Here is a 16980-nt window from a genome sequence, read left to right as displayed (position 1 = left end):
TTAAGCATTAAAAAATGTAACGCAAACTAGAATAAAATACAAGGTCATTTTATAAGAGGTTTACACTTGAACTAAAAAAAAATTATCAACAAATTTCTCAAAACACGGATATAAATTTAGCCGTTAAGTGTAATTCACACCTTTGCCATGATGCAATATCTTCCATTACTTTGAATTTAAAGACAATAATATCGTAGAAATCAATTAATCTCCCAGGAGTGCAGGTATATCATCACTATAATTATATTTGTAATGATATCTTTAAACAATATACAACATGAAAACTACAACTAAAGAACACGTTTTAAAATTTATAAAATGATTATTAATTTCAATTAAAAAAATAAAATATTGGTAAATATATATGTATAAAAGCCTAGACAGATATGTAGGTAAATCACATATGTCTTTTTATTTGTGTATTTTTAAAATAGCACACCTAAGCAATTTTTTCTATTAAATAATGTTTTATTGTTTATACAGTTAGATTATCGATTAAACAGAGCTGTTCCATAACAGCTCTGTCTAATCGCAGATGAGAATGTTGGCAGACCAATTGAATCGCTTCTTTGATACACCTACGAAATGTGCTCACGCCTTAAAAGTGAAACTGCCAGATGGCCGTTCAAAGACAATAGTTTTTTATATGCATTGTCAATTGTCTATCGCATATCCATTCCAAACAAAGAAACTTTGTGCTTATTTCTCAAGATTAATTTTCTAATAGGGGGTCCGTGAAATAATAATACTTATTAAGACAATTTCTTAGTCCTGAGATCTCTATTCAACTGATTGGGTAGTGTGTTGATTTTTTTATATGTTCAAAATCGTAGTTAAAATGCCTTCTAAATTAACTGTGTATGTGGTTGGAACCCCACAGTTTACATAAAAATGTTTTTTATTTTATGTTATATAAAATATAGCACAAAACGACATTTTTAAGAGTAATGTTTTTTTAAATGTGGATTGGAATCTGAAATACTTCTCTCACAGCATTTTTCAATTCTTCCTAAATTTTAGTACAGCTGATATATTATAGCACAATCATAAAGAATCAATATAATACTAGTAAATGTGACAAAAGACACAAACTAGTGAAATGTATTTAAGCAATTATTAAAAAAAATAGCTGATCTGAATCTTTAAATAATTTAATCCAAAGATATCCTTAAATTTGTGTTTTTTTTTAAACTTTAGTTTAGGTTTTAAATTTAAAAAATACATAGATATTTAAAAAAAATACATGTGTGTTACATTGAATGTTCATTACCAGTAAATATGATTTTTTACTAGTATAAATATAAGTTTATTAACTCTGTCAGTTAAAATGTATTAAACAATTTATTTACAATTTCACTGCTCAGTATTAGGAAAACTGTATTTGTTTACAAACGGATGATTCAGTACTCCTATTTCTACAAGATCGTTCGACAAGATAATATAATATTTATTATAAATAAAATCAGTCGAAACTATCTTAAATAAATATATAGTTAGATTTAGAACTGTCGACAGATTTAGATTTGAACAGCAAATCATTAAAATTATAATATCGCTAGTAGAGAAATATATATCTATTAATGATAATGTATTCGGATGATTTTACTGAAATTCAAATTAAAATATTACTACACTGGTAATACAAATTCACTATCACATTAAGTTTCATAGACATTTTAGAGAAAAATAAGATTTCACTAGTGCCTATCACTAGTATATATTTATTTATTATTAAATACTTATTAAAATACTCCGGTAACATATTATTATCTAACTTATATATAAATATTAGAATATTCATCTTCAATATTTATTGAACATTTAACCTTTCCAATCTATCAATCATACTTTTACAACTAGTAAATCTATTTTGTAATTATTTAATGTAAATTATGAAAATCAGAGTAAATATATTTTTAAAGGTTTGAAACTAAAATATATTTTATAAGACTTATTCAAAATATTTACAATTAATTTATATATAATTCCAATAGATGGCACTAATGCCATATAAAGTTACTATTTAGCAAAGTTATTAACCTTTTATATAAAATTGCCTTTAATACAACTTTAACATTTAGACAATAGATGACTCTAAGCAAATTAATTTTAATATGTACAAATTTAACAAATTTATCTTGTAAACAGTTTATTTTTTTTATTAATTGATGTGAAAATATACTTAGTTTTTTAATAATATTAAAACTATACTTACCTATAGTTTTTATGTATAAATCCAATAAGCTATATACATATATATTATGTTTATTATTTTATTGACAATATAGTATTTTATTATTATTACCTGGGATCACGCTCTTGGCAATATAGCGTGAAAGCTTTCAATCAATTAATTAATTGAGCGGCGCAATCCGTGAATACGAGTACGTGCCGACTTAACAATGGCTTCCATGGAAAGCCAGCCAATAAATTGAGCTGTTTTGTTCGGTTGACACTTAATTCAATATTGGACCTGATTACCCTTTGTCTGAACCGTGTTTAGTCGTTCAAGACACGCCAATCGGTGACTTTATCCGTTTACGAATCATAGATAGAGTGGCGTATTCTAAACAACGCCATTCGAATAAACAAATTAACACTTTAACCTATTTTTCTCCTGATTTAGTTTAGATATTAAATTGCTTTAAATGTTTCTTTAAGAACTTATTTATCTACATATTATAGATTATTCTGTATAAATCAGCACCAATAAAAATTTATAAAAATTAGACTTGTAATCGTTGTTTTCCCAGGGCCCAGGTTAATGAGTCAATGTGGCAAAAGGCTGATGGCAAAATGGCAAAATCCAAAGAGTGTATTCATTAGAATTTTTATGATAAAAAATAGAAACACGTGTGTAAATTGCTGAAAAAAATAACATTGCGCAATTGAATATGTGTACTGTTAAATCGCTTCAGACCAAAACGATTGGATCATTCGTCGGCAATTAGTGTGTAATTAGCGTCGGCGTCGGATTGTACGTGCCATCCCGAATACGTCCCTGCGCCTCCCAGTGGTCAGTTGTGTTATAAATGTGTTTCGTCACGCGAAATTCCAATAAACACAAGTCTTTTACACAAATTAAATTGCGCTTCACAATCCACGGTTGAGGTGAGCGAGTGTGCGAGCGCACACTAAACACGGACAGATTCCTATAATTGCCCGAGCCGTGACCCATGTTCGTGTTTATGTGCTCTCTATAAATGCGATAAAAATGTATAACATTTTATTGTATACGTGTGACAAACACACATGCATCTGTATATTATTAAAAATCAGAACAAGTTGATTCAAATGTGAAATCTCTTGTGATTGTATATAAAGGGATGGTAAAAGTATGGAGAAGACCTCAAAAAACTTATTTTAAATAACAGATTCTTCATCTACATATTATGATACAGATCAGTGAAATTATGGCATAATTTTTTAAGATATATTTATAGGATTAACAGAAATATATATCTCAAATGATATTAAAGAATATGACTGTTATATTAAATAAATGCACTTTCCAATAAGTATTATATAATAAATAAATAAAATAACAATATGGCAAAATTTACAAGTTTTACATTTATTACAGAGCGAAAACAATAAAAGACATTCGCTAAAAGATAATGTTATATTCGACCTTAATCGGAATATACTCAATGATTACATCAAATAAAGTCATGAAAATAAATGCACTTTTAAGAAGTAAAATAAATACTTCAAAGAATAATAAGATTAAAACTTAGACAATTTATAGCTAATAGAAAACGCTGATGAACACATTTCTGCCTAATTTTTGTAATGTAAAAATATTAATAAAAAACTGATTATATATAAAAAAATAGATATAATAAATAGATGTGCATCATATATGTATAAGTTTTGTTACGCAAAGTAGAGCAGGTGTGAAGACATTCAATTGATTGTTCTTAATTTGCTTATTCAATATGTTTTTTATAGTTATTTTGTTCTGGAAAATTATCTTCACCACTTTTACTTCTGTATATATATATTAATATAATGTAAAAGCAAAGCAAAAAATACGTTTATAGTAATCTTTGAATAAAATCATTGTGACTACTATTAAGGGTTAAGAAATGATACCTTGTGAATAAAAAAGATAAAGCAAAAGTGTATTTTTCTTTTTAATGGGAATATTAGAGACGAAATATATATTCTCAAAAAAATAAACATCTTTAATATATGTATATAAAAATATTCAGAGAAACGAAATTTGACAAACAACGTATTTCTTAGCCCTAGACACCCACTAACTATCATAGGTAATAAATATTAAAAAAATAGGTTCATTTTAACTATTTTTATTTTTTCTATTATTTATAAACACTATAGTAAATAATTTTATTATAGTTATTGCTACTATAAAAGTTAATATTACGCGAATTATTCGAAGGGCAATAAACGCACACCTTTCAGTCGATAAATTAATGCCATAAAATTCACCCGTCGATATCACACGTGGTCACTCATTTTGACCTTTTACAACGACAAAATGGCCGACGATCCCTAACCTCTGTTTTGTAATATGTGCGAGTGTGAGTGTGTTCGCGTGAGGACTATCTCCCCGGGGGCGCACTTAATTCAGTTAGTTAATTTGAGTGCTCCATTAGATTGCACGGTTAAAGTTATGATTATCCATTCGGGCCAATGGCGGACCGGAGACCCATAAAAATATTTCCGAAAATACGAAACAAAAATACGACCCTTCGATGGTTAATTGCATATTTTTGGTAATTGAAAATAACTTCATATATGGTGTAAAAGGGATGATTTTTATTTTTAGACATTTACTAATTTGTTGAAAAATAAAAATAAGATTAATTTAAGAGCAATGGTAATTTTTTAAATCAACTTTTCTTTCGTGTATTTGATATAGTTTCTCTAGTAGAAATTTTATTTATTTGCCAAAAATAACATTTATGTTTGCTTTTTTATTTTTATTATTTATATTAAATTAAGTCATGCTGCGCAAAGAAAATATGTGCGTTTCTTTCTAATTAAACACACGTTATAGTATTTTTTTTTAAATTAGGTCGCAACCGTTTATCAAATCAAAAGAAATTAAAATAATTGCCTTTTTTAATAAAATTATAAAAAGTGGTTTTCTGACAAAATTTTAAACGAGCTATTCAAATCTTAAAAGTTTTTGATTCAAGAACTCATTTCTTTTTGCCAGACGATGGCAAAAATACAAGTAATTTGCGCTACATGGCAGCGACCACCAGGGCTTCGCCCTTGGCTGGTCGACTTCACACAGATGAGCCGCATTCACAAAACAAAAGTGTATCATTATGTTTTTAATATTTTATTTGTAACCATGACAACGCGGTCAACTGTGCAACTGTAAAAATCAATTATTTTACTTGGGTATGACAATAATTAAAGAAAGTAAAGGATTTTTTTTAATCATAGTACGAACATACCTTTTTTTTATTAAATAGTCTTTGAATAACAACACAGCTTAACGACATATTAACAGTGGCAGGTATGCAATCATAACTCAATATTCTTTCCTTATAAAAAATAACCAAATAAATCAAACTAAATAAATATTCAAAATGACATCTAAAACACAAAGCAGATAAAAAGTATAATCTTCTAACAGATATTTTGTTTTGTATAGACAAAATATATTCCAAATGTTATTGTTCTCCAGAAAAATTCATGACATAAATATGACTACTATTTTGTATAGATTTGTATTTTGGAATACAAAACTGAACACATCAACCCCGAGCAAAAAACTGACGCTCCGGTTGCTGACAATGGCAAATTGTTTTCGGATCGACGACAATCGACAGCTTTGTTATTTTTTTATTCGGTAGCCGGGTGGCGGGACACGAGCCGCCACTGGCGTTCGATTCACCGATCGAGTGGCGTTAAAACGAACGGGTGTGGTCGAATGCGGTATAATGTCGCGCTAAAATACATATCGCGCACAACACAACAAACGCTTTTATCACCGGCGACAAATGCGGATCGATGCACGACGCTTTGTTACTATCTCTATTCACTAAAAGCTTGATTACGGTTCATTTTGAATTTTCAATCAATTCATTGTCTAATGATATATTCAATTTCCTTTTTATGAAATATGAACGAGACGTCGTATATACGGATATCGAAAAGGCCTTTGACAAGGTTTGTTATGTCGGACCTTTGTTGCTCTGATGATTTAACTCGGTTTACTGGAGTTATTTCAGCGACCGTAGAAAGTTTCCTATGCAAGCCGATTGTCGAAAGAAAATTTTCCGAGAATCCAACCTGCGCCTTCTGTTTTTTACATTATTTAATAATGACAATTTTAATTTTTCTTCTATATGCAGATGATTAAAATTATTTAGAAGTTTAGATGCATTCATGCAACTTAAATTAAATAAAATTATATTAATAAATAATACATACATAAATATCACATTATTATTTAATTGGTGTTTTTTTTCCTATGCTTCCTATTTTTCTTAATCGTTTTTTTAAATTTAATAATTATTACTTTAATTGTACTTATTATATTTTTCTAAATATATACGTATTATATTTATAATTTTAGTCTATTAAATTTTAGCTGCGGTATGAGTATATATCTTACACATGCGGAATTACCTAAATAAATTATTTAAAAAATGTAAGCTACGAGGAGCTGGTCCGGTTCATATAATTTAAATTTAATATTTTAAGATTTTTCTCTTCTTTATTATTTATTTGTGTATTGTATTAATATAATGTATTGCTTATATTTATTTTTTCTCATACGAAAAAAATAATTTGCAGAATTTTTGTTGCTGCTTGCAATTTTCGGGTCCATAGTTTTCGTATCACTATCTGTACTTAATTGGCAATAAGTACCTAACTGCAACTTACCCTAGTGTTATGTTTTTATTAATAGTGCGTTTTATAAAGTTTGCTACGGGGGCTCGAACCCGCGACCTCAAAGTCATTAGACTGCACTATTCCAATCTTAATTAAATTTAAATTAATATTATTATACAAATTATAACAATACGCGTCGCAACCCCATTTTATTTCTACGCTCATATGTACATTTAAAAGTCCAAACATTTTTATTTAAAAATTCAGAAAGCGCTGATCGCTTTCTCTTGTATCCGGTCGTGAGTTTAATTGATATAAACGCGTCGGTTCGAACGGCTGGCAACACCGACCGTGCGAGTGCGTGACGGTGCTGCCACCACGCCTCTGCGGGGCAATATATTAAGCAATTAGGCGGCGGGTTCGCGTCCCCGCCATTCGGCATCCGATACATAAATTCCGTCGGTGGGTTTTATTGCAAAAACATTCGCCCCTTTCCTGCGAGTCCTACCAGCTTTTTCCATTTATGATCTTAATTATCGCAGCCGCGGCGTGTCGCAGCGACGCACGCTGTCACCACGCTTTTATGTGGATATCTGGCGAGTGACGAAATTTATTTTACTTTTCGATTAACTTAAACTGCTAAAAAGCTCTATAATTAGTGTTTCTTTTCGAGAATTATTTTTCCAGAATTTCTCTGTAAAAATGCATTATTTATTATATTATATATATTTTTTTTTTTAATTTAATAAAATGTTTTTATTAAAAATTTAATTCATACGAATAGTTTAAAATGCTTCAGAACCACTGCAATTTTTCATTTACTGCTGCATTCATAGCAGGTAGTCGGAAAAGAGGCAAGGAATTTAGATTAAATATAAGTTTGATGACCGATTCTTAGAATTAAAATTAGCAGACATTTTGTTTTGCTTTCTTGAAACATTTTCCATTCAACAATTAAATAAGAATGCAAGGATCGATATCTCAATAAATATTGTATTATTAGGACTTTGGCAAGGATTTAGTCGCCGGCTAAATTATATGAGAGTCAATGTTTTCATGTAAATGTTATATAAGTCAAACGAATGTTTGTTGCCAATTATTGCCTAATACGATTGAAATTAATATACAATAGAATGAAACAATTAAGTGCAATAAATATGTCACTCACTATCATTAGGTACCGCAGCTATTCGGTGCGTGTAAATACCGGACGCTTTTAAAATTTTATTTTTGATTTGTTGTTAGAATATATTCTAAGTATTTGATTTCAAAAATTAAATATTTGCACTATAAAGTATATGTTCTTATTATGGTGATTTATCAATGAGAGAAAAAGGCATTTCTAAATATTTTTATTAATATATATGAATAATATTATTAAAATTTTACATTTATGTTACAATAAATAAAATATATAAATCGAGTACTTTTACAAAATAATTGTAGTTGTAATTTTATTTATTTTTTAATATGATAATAATTATTAACTAAATAAATCAAACTCTGCCAGAATTTAATTTTATATTTTATTAAAATAAACGATCTTAATAATAGCTTTTGTGTAATATGTAAAACAATCAACCGCACACTTTCAACGCATAGCTTTTCTTATAGAATATAAGTATAATATTATAACACCGATATTATCCATTATCAAACCGTTTAAATGTTAACATCCACGAAGCCGCATAGCAAAAATTCACATCGCGTAATAATAGTAACAATGTATGATACTTTTTGTGCAAATTCGCAATGGTTTTGTGCAACGAGAAAAAATGTATTCCGCTTCGATAAATACAAAGCTGTACAAAATGATAGCCATTATGGCCTCTTAATATATTGATATAACAAATTATATCGCATTAAGAGGAGCCACACACTGCGACACGTGGAGCGTGTAATGGGTAGCAAGACAGGGATCGTCAATCGTATATTATATACTAATTTTTATTTGGTTTTCATAGTCATATATTTTGTCGCAAAATTGTGTCTGTGTAAATTGCACTATTCAACGTCGAATACAATTAATTGTTATAGGGCGAAATGGCTTCAACCGCAGCGGTGCATTAAATGGGTAGTTGCCCCAGGGTGTCAAATTATCTGGATAATTACTACTACTAAATTCAATGGAATTGATTAATTAAAATGCGTGCAATTGTTTAATGCATGTGTTTAAACACACGTGTAACCCCGCAATTAGCACAATGTATCGATATAAAATAAAGTTGGGTGAAAATTATTACTGTCAAGTTCTTTTATTTTATTATACTGAAATTCAAAAACGCATAGTAATAAAAATAAAAAATATTATGTTAGATTTTGAATGCAAAAAAAATATTAATTGTTGCTAAAATTTTTAAAACATTGCTAGAAGTATACAAGAATTTTCGGGAAAATTTAAAAAAAATGTCGATTTTGGATCAAGTTTTCAAAAAAAATTGTGCTGTACATAAAAGTGAGTTTTTGACTAGTATTATTAATTGTAAGATGTTACCTTTAGGTGAAAAACATTAAACAGACAAACTTAAATCACTATACAAACAAATAAGTTTCTGTTTATCAGAAATAAATTAATAAATTAATAAAGTAGTATTTATTGCTAAAAGCTAATTTGTGGAAAATTAAAACTTAAATTTGAGAGCGAATAACCGAATAAACTTGCATCTCACATTTAAATAATTGAGTAAAATATTAAAAATAAAAATATTTTAATATTAGTAATTTTTGTAAAAATAAAGATTATTTTTACAAAAATTACTAATATTTTTGTAAAAAAAAATATTTTTGGGTCAATCATAACATTTCTTTTAGCTTTGAATCAAATTAAGTATATAAAAACTAAATTAGTTTCTGATTATAAGAAATAAATTAATAAGATATATAAGAAAATAAGCAAGGACATAGATTTTTATTGAATTAAATAGCAGTTTTTTATGTGAAAGATAATTATAATTAAGATCAAAATACTAGAACCGTTCCCGCTTATTATAAAATAAAAAAGTAAAATATTTTTTATTTCTGCTCCAAGGGCAAAATGACAACAAAATTTGCATTAAATGAAACAACAGGTTTTATGAAATATTTAAAAAATACACTAAATTGCCTTATAGATTGTTTTTTTTTCAAAAATGTTAATTTTTGTGAAAATATATAAAAAAATTTGATGTTAAATAATATAATTTTTTTTTATTTTAACCAAATTACAAAATTATTTTTTGTGATCGAAATTAAAAAGTTTTTTATTATAATAAATAAATAAGCTATATAAGAATATCACCATTAACCCAGACTTTTGTTGAATATAAAAGCAGTTTTCTTTAGGTAAAAGAAAACTCAGTTTAAGAACGTAATACCCAAAAATTTACACGATCAAATAATAAAGTAAAATGTTAAAAATTTCTACTCCAACCCCCAAATTTCAACAAAATTTGCATTAAATGAACAGTGGGCTTTATGAAAAATTGAAAAAATACACTAAATTTATTATTGCAAAAAAACATTTTTTTTAAATTACAATTTTTGTGAAAATATCAAAAATTTGGGCGTCAAATTTAAATCGAATTATTTAATTATTTTTGATAATTAAGTAATTTAATTTTGATAAATAACAAAAGTGTTTCTGATTATCAGAAATAAATTATTAAGATATACAAGAAAATCAGTACGGACCCAAAATTTTGTTGAATAAAATAGCAGTTTTCTGTAAGTAAATATAATTCAGTTCATGAACTAAATACCCAAAAACGTACATCTAAATACTATTGTAACAAGCATTAGTTTATGTGAAACATAATGTAAGGAATCTCACCGCACCATCAAATAAGGTTTAGATTATCAATCTCTAAATAATAATAAAAAATCGCCATCGAAGTTCTTAAAAATAGCAGATCTTATAAAATACAATATATAAAGTATTTTTTTATTAATAACTATTTTTTTATCTAAAACATAGTATATATAAATAAAAATAATCTATCCTAACATTACAAATAATTTACTAGTTAATAACTAGATCTTTCTCTATCCGCTAAAATAAACTGCTAAGAATTACCAGCTGATATTATACATAATAAATATAATATACCATAAATTTGGATGATGTCATACCAAACTATGTCAAAGGCCTTTTCAATATCTATCAAAAGCATTGTCACTGCTTAGTTGCTATTATATATAAAATTTGAAGTTAAGGTTTAATGCATATATATGATCTATGTATGTATTTTAAGCATCTTATATTCATTATCAAATACAATTTTCTTAAAAAATAAAAAGGTTGGTCACTCAAGCCGCCCTTAGCCGTGTAGTGCGCTCGTCCAGGTTTTTCGTATCGCCGATCAGCTCATTGATCACATTGTGTTGTCCGGTAAGTGTTGTGTTTTTATAGGGCCCCTTTGTGCGTAGGGGCGGCCCTTTGTGTCGAGTGGCGGCGCGCGCAGCCTCGAGTGGCCGCCCAGGGGGAGCGCACAGGACCGGCACCAGGTAAACCGATTACCACCCCGTGCACTCTTTCAACGTTTTAATTAACGGTAAGGACGTGCAGGCGTACGTACATGAAAAACCATCAAAGGGGCGAATAAAAAGGATAAAGTGGACCGATAATCAACTTCGAACACGGGATCAGATTTCAAAAATGTTTTGGAAGCTTTGGAAAAAAATGTGGGTTATAGGCACAAATTAATTAAATGAAGCTGATTTCTTCATTAATAATTTTGAGTTTCGAGTCATTTTTGTATTGCGTTTACATGCGAATTAGTGACGCACTATTTTAATTTCCTATGATTTTTGCCAAAATTTATTTTGAACACATTGAATCTTTAAACCAATTTTTGGAATTCTAAAATGTACCGAAAATTTGAGCCCCTATCACGTAGGGTAAGAAGTGAGCCGACGATAAACAGATCGCTCTCTTGCTACAATTTTATACGTTTAATCCGATCGTAAAAGGCGTCGTTAATTGAGAAACTTTTCGAACACCATGTGTATACCTCGCATGGTCACAGGGATAGGTAGGGAGCGTCGAAGGGGACAAAATGCCGCTAACTCGATACTCTTTGATACTTCTGATCCATTTTCTAATTTAACGCACACGTTCCTTGTGTATCATTAAAATCACGCACGTGCACGTAATTACATGCGCCGATAAGTATCTCGGTTACCTAAACCACTTCGTTCCACATATTAAAATACATTATGTGAATCAAACAAAATCATACATAGGTACATTACCATATTTACCTAATAATATACTGGAAAATTTCAACGTATAACAATTTTATCGCATTTTTTCTAAAGCATATAAAATGAGTTATTGGGTGTAAAATAAGTTAAGGGATTAATTTTAAATCCGATTGATAATCACTGACTAGATTTCTTTGTTTTTCTAATCTGCGAACCCGTGGCCTGGAAAAACAATGATTCCGGGCCTCATGACAAAAATGGCATTTTATATATTTTTTAACATCGTAATATAATTTTTTGAATAAATAATAATAGGCACGAGTTAACCCTTGCTATGCTATAAATAAATATTAAAAATTAGCTACCATTGCGACATATTTTCTGAAATCATTTTTTATGCAAAATATTTAAATTAGACATTAAAAATTATTAAAAAATCAACTCGTAACATTTACCTAATAATTAGTTGTGTTTTCATTGCTTTAAAAACAGATAAGCAGGTAAAAAAATATATTATAGGAACGCAAAACACATTACATCTGTAAGTCATAAAACTTTGGATATTTGCAACAATTGTATCTTCCTTTTAATGTCATAATAATACAAATATGATCAGTGAGATGAGTCATCAGTGACGCAACTTATAAAAATCAATATAAAAAATAAATTTAATTAGTATATCATTTTTTATAAAAATATATCATTAACTTAGTTAATTTAGGAACATCTGGATATAATACTATATGACATATTCAAAGCGTACTAAAGAGAATTAGTTTTGTATTTCTATACTTCAATCTTGCCCTATTTTTTTACAAACAATTTTTTCCGCTAAAATAAATTCATCTCATCGCTAATTTCGCCTGTTAACAAAATATTTGCAGGAATATTTTTTTTATATAACACAAAGTTTAATAACCACCTATTCTGAAATATATTTTAATGTTGTTATTTTATATTGAATAAGAAAATTGCTTAATACTAAAAATGATATGACAATCCAAGGAGATTTGGTCAGATACAACACCATTTACCATAAATATATAAAGGTTTCGCCACGCGTCTATCCGAGAGTACATATTTTAGATACATCTGTCGAAAGATAAATTTTCCCCGGGATGAAAATTTCATGGCTACCGCGCCGCTGAGAGATGACACGGAATATTAAGCCATTTGTCTTTTACCACTACAGCCACACGCAATACCCACTTTTTGCCACATTTCATATTTTCCCCCGTCGTCTTCTATCCGATTACGGCGCCGGTGATATATTTATGGAGATTTGTATGATATGTCATCCCGTAAGAAGGATCAAATGGGATCGTTGTCTTATGCTATATTTATACATTTTATATATCCACACATACACACATACTCATATGTTTTTCTGTTGTTTGCTCGGTATATGTTCATTAGAGTGGCACTTTTGATTTTTATTTATTTATTTATTTAGACGACCCTTATAAATATGCCACTTGGTTCATTAAAATCATAAAAAATAAGATTTTAGCTACAAATTTATTATTATTGTATTTATATAATTATATACTAATTAATGATTTAAATATGTAAAAAAAAAAAAATATTTTTAAAACATATTTTTTTTATTATATTGTCGGGACTACCTGAAATCATTGAGTTATAACCAAATTTTATAAAATCCTTTCAACGATACATACATTGTGCATTTGCAGATAAAAAACCGCGTTTTAGAGGCGCGGTTAAAAAAAATTGTGTTGTATCTCCTTTTCACAATAACCTAAAAAATATTATTAGTTGGAATTTTAGCTATAAAAATGTGAAATAATTAAATTTCAACAAAATATTTATTAAACACTACAATTTATAGCTGCTAAAACCAAACATAAATAACTTTAACAATAAACATTTTAGTTGAAAATGCTTCACAAATTAGTTTTAATTTTTTTTATACAAAATATTTTTTTTTTAAGTAATCTGGAGTTTTACATAAATTAAATATATGTTATTCACCATAACATTTTATATTTTAAAATAAAAAATAAAATTTTGATTTTTGATCTTTGGTTATATTTATGATTTTTTGAAGTAGATAAAATTATATATAAGTAGTTATACAAGTTTTTACAAAACCAATTACAGAAATAAAATAATAAAAAATACGGAATATTAAACCGATTAATTAAATAAATCCGAATACACCAAAATCACAAATTCATAATAAATTTTCGGAATTAATATTTAATGTCACTTAACTATTAAAAGTGCCATAAACCATAATTTTTCATTAAAAAATATTTAATTTAACAATATTATTATACGTCTTAGTTGTCATTATAAAAGTATACTATTATTCTATAAAATAATTTCAATTGCTGATTAAGCGATCTAAATTTTAGCTCGACTATTCCACATTTATATATCTTAGCTTACACAGCACTTATGTGTGTTGTACGTGTATTTATTCTCACACACGTGCACACAGACGCGTGTGGGTGAATATCAAAGCTTCACGAAATTTTCCCTTTACGCAATAATCCTTGTGATACTCCCGCAATGAGATAAAAAGCTTTCAACTATTTATCCTGAATAATGTATGACGCCAACAGGGTAACCTGATTTTCCTTTTATATTACACGAAAAATCAGTTTTTTGTGCTTCCCTTTTAATACTAATACACTCGAATTAAGGGCTGTCAGTGCAAAATAATATATGCGAATATATGTATGTATATTACGACACAACATACATAAACACGAGATGTTTTGGCCAAGTATTTTCACTAAAAATTTATGGGGGTTTTCTTTTTGTAAATTTATATTATTTCCTTTTTTTTAATAAATTATTGTGAAGTTTAATTATAAATTAATAATTAATATAATAATATAATAAACCAATTTTTTTTTAATAAAAATATATTGTTGTATTTTTAAAAAATAGTTTATTATATTTTTACATATACGATTACATATATAAAATATAAAATTTCCAAATTGACAACTTTTTTCGATAAAATGGTAAAAAAACATATACTCATTGACATTAAATAGATTATGAAAAGATAATACAAAATGACTAAGCTGTATTATTAATATTAACTATAGTTTATTTATTAAAAATCTAAAAGGTGTGATTTATACAATAATTTTATTCAGCACAATAAACTAATGGTATAAATCAATCGGTGACTATTACCTGAAAAAATTTTTATCGTATCTAGGAAATCATAATTAGCGATTACTATATAATTATAATTCGGATCAATTATCATAAATTAGATTATTCTAGATTGACCTAATCTCATTGATGAATATTTTTTAAAAAATTATGAAGTGTAACATTTAATAATTGTTTGACGTAATTATTATTTTTAATTAATAAAATAAATGTCACTAGCTTAAATATTTTGTTTACTCCACTGTAACACATTGGGCTAACGTTCTTTATGTTACAAAGGACGATTTACAATAAATAAATACAAAAGCATGCAACTTACATATATAAAAGACAAATAATCACAGAAGACAGAACTACTTTTATGCTATTTAACATCAATGAATACAAAAATATAAAATAATATATATAGCTAGTTTTAAGACTATAAATAAAATATATTTTTCAATCGTAACTAGCTTCATGCGTTATAAATAATTTTGCCAAAAAAAAAGTAATTTTAATGCTAAAATATATGCTTTAATTCTAAAAAACTAATTCATTTTTATATTACAATTACATTACAAATATTTTCTCAGGTTTATTAATTAAAGCACTATTTTATTAAACAATTGGATTACTTAATGTAAAGATTAAATTAGCAGGTCTTAAAACAGTCAAAAAGCTTTTAGCAAAATTTTCAAGCATGAGAATTCAAACAATACACATCTGAGCTCAATGCATCTCAAAAGCTATTTAATACATAATTTAGACCTACATAATTTGTAATAAATTTAACCAAGATGGGGCAGATCAACGAAAATCTCAGAAGCAGCAGCTTCTCTCTGCTCGACGTCCGGAATCAAGAGTTGAACCCAATTTTGAAGCACTTATAGTATATGGAAGTAACTATGGAATACTTAACGTATAACTAAATTCACTTGCAGTATAAAAAAATTAAAAAATAAATAAATGTATATCACTCTTTTTTTTATTAAGGTTTCGTCATCCCTGAATAGGCTACTTATATTGTCGTAAATATACAGTAGATTTACAAGGAAATACATTATAACGTCGTGTTTTTACAATATTTGTATTAAAGGTCGATTTGTAAAGACTTTAAGCGCGTGAACTGCCGTGTAGTATTGCGCCATGGTATGCACCAGTTCCCGGTAATATGAAAAAAATACGTTTGTCAACCATCTTCATGGTCAAATATTTATCTTTCAAAATGCCCAATATGACTTTTAGTCGAGTGCCATAAAATATGGTTTTATTGAAATAGTATTTTTAATATATAATGTGTAATAAAAACATTTATTTTTTAAATTTTGTGTCACATTTAACGTATTAAGATTATAATGATTTTAATATTGTATTATATAACTTAGACTGGTTTGACTTATTTATTTGGTAAGCAATGACTTGTACAATTTCTTTATTTTAAATATATAAATGTTATTTGAAGCAGATGAAAAATATCAATTTTGGCATAAGAAATAATATAAATTAAATTTCTCAACATACCAAAGATATTAAAAAAGAAAAGATACAAATATATTAATACTAATATAACTTACTCGTTATTACGTGAAAAAGTTACTGGGCTCAGCCGCAGCATTGCACATTTTCAATGTGTTTAAAAATGCCGTATAAATTCATAATATTGGGTGAGAGGTTCCGTGCAAAACTGTAATTTATCGCCAACTTTTTTTCTCTTTATGGTAATATATAATCAACATGAGATTCATAATAAATAAAAAAGTAAAACATTGTTATTGATGAACTAATTTAAAAATGTTTTTATACAGTGAGAAGAAGTATCTAAATTTTTATAAATTGCTT

This window comes from Plectrocnemia conspersa, unplaced genomic scaffold (genome assembly GCF_051122295.1).
Source record: "Plectrocnemia conspersa isolate PC_06_02 unplaced genomic scaffold, ASM5112229v1 ptg000013l, whole genome shotgun sequence".
In the NCBI taxonomy this organism is placed as follows: domain Eukaryota; kingdom Metazoa; phylum Arthropoda; class Insecta; order Trichoptera; family Polycentropodidae; genus Plectrocnemia; species Plectrocnemia conspersa.
This window is presented reverse-complemented; position numbering follows the sequence as displayed.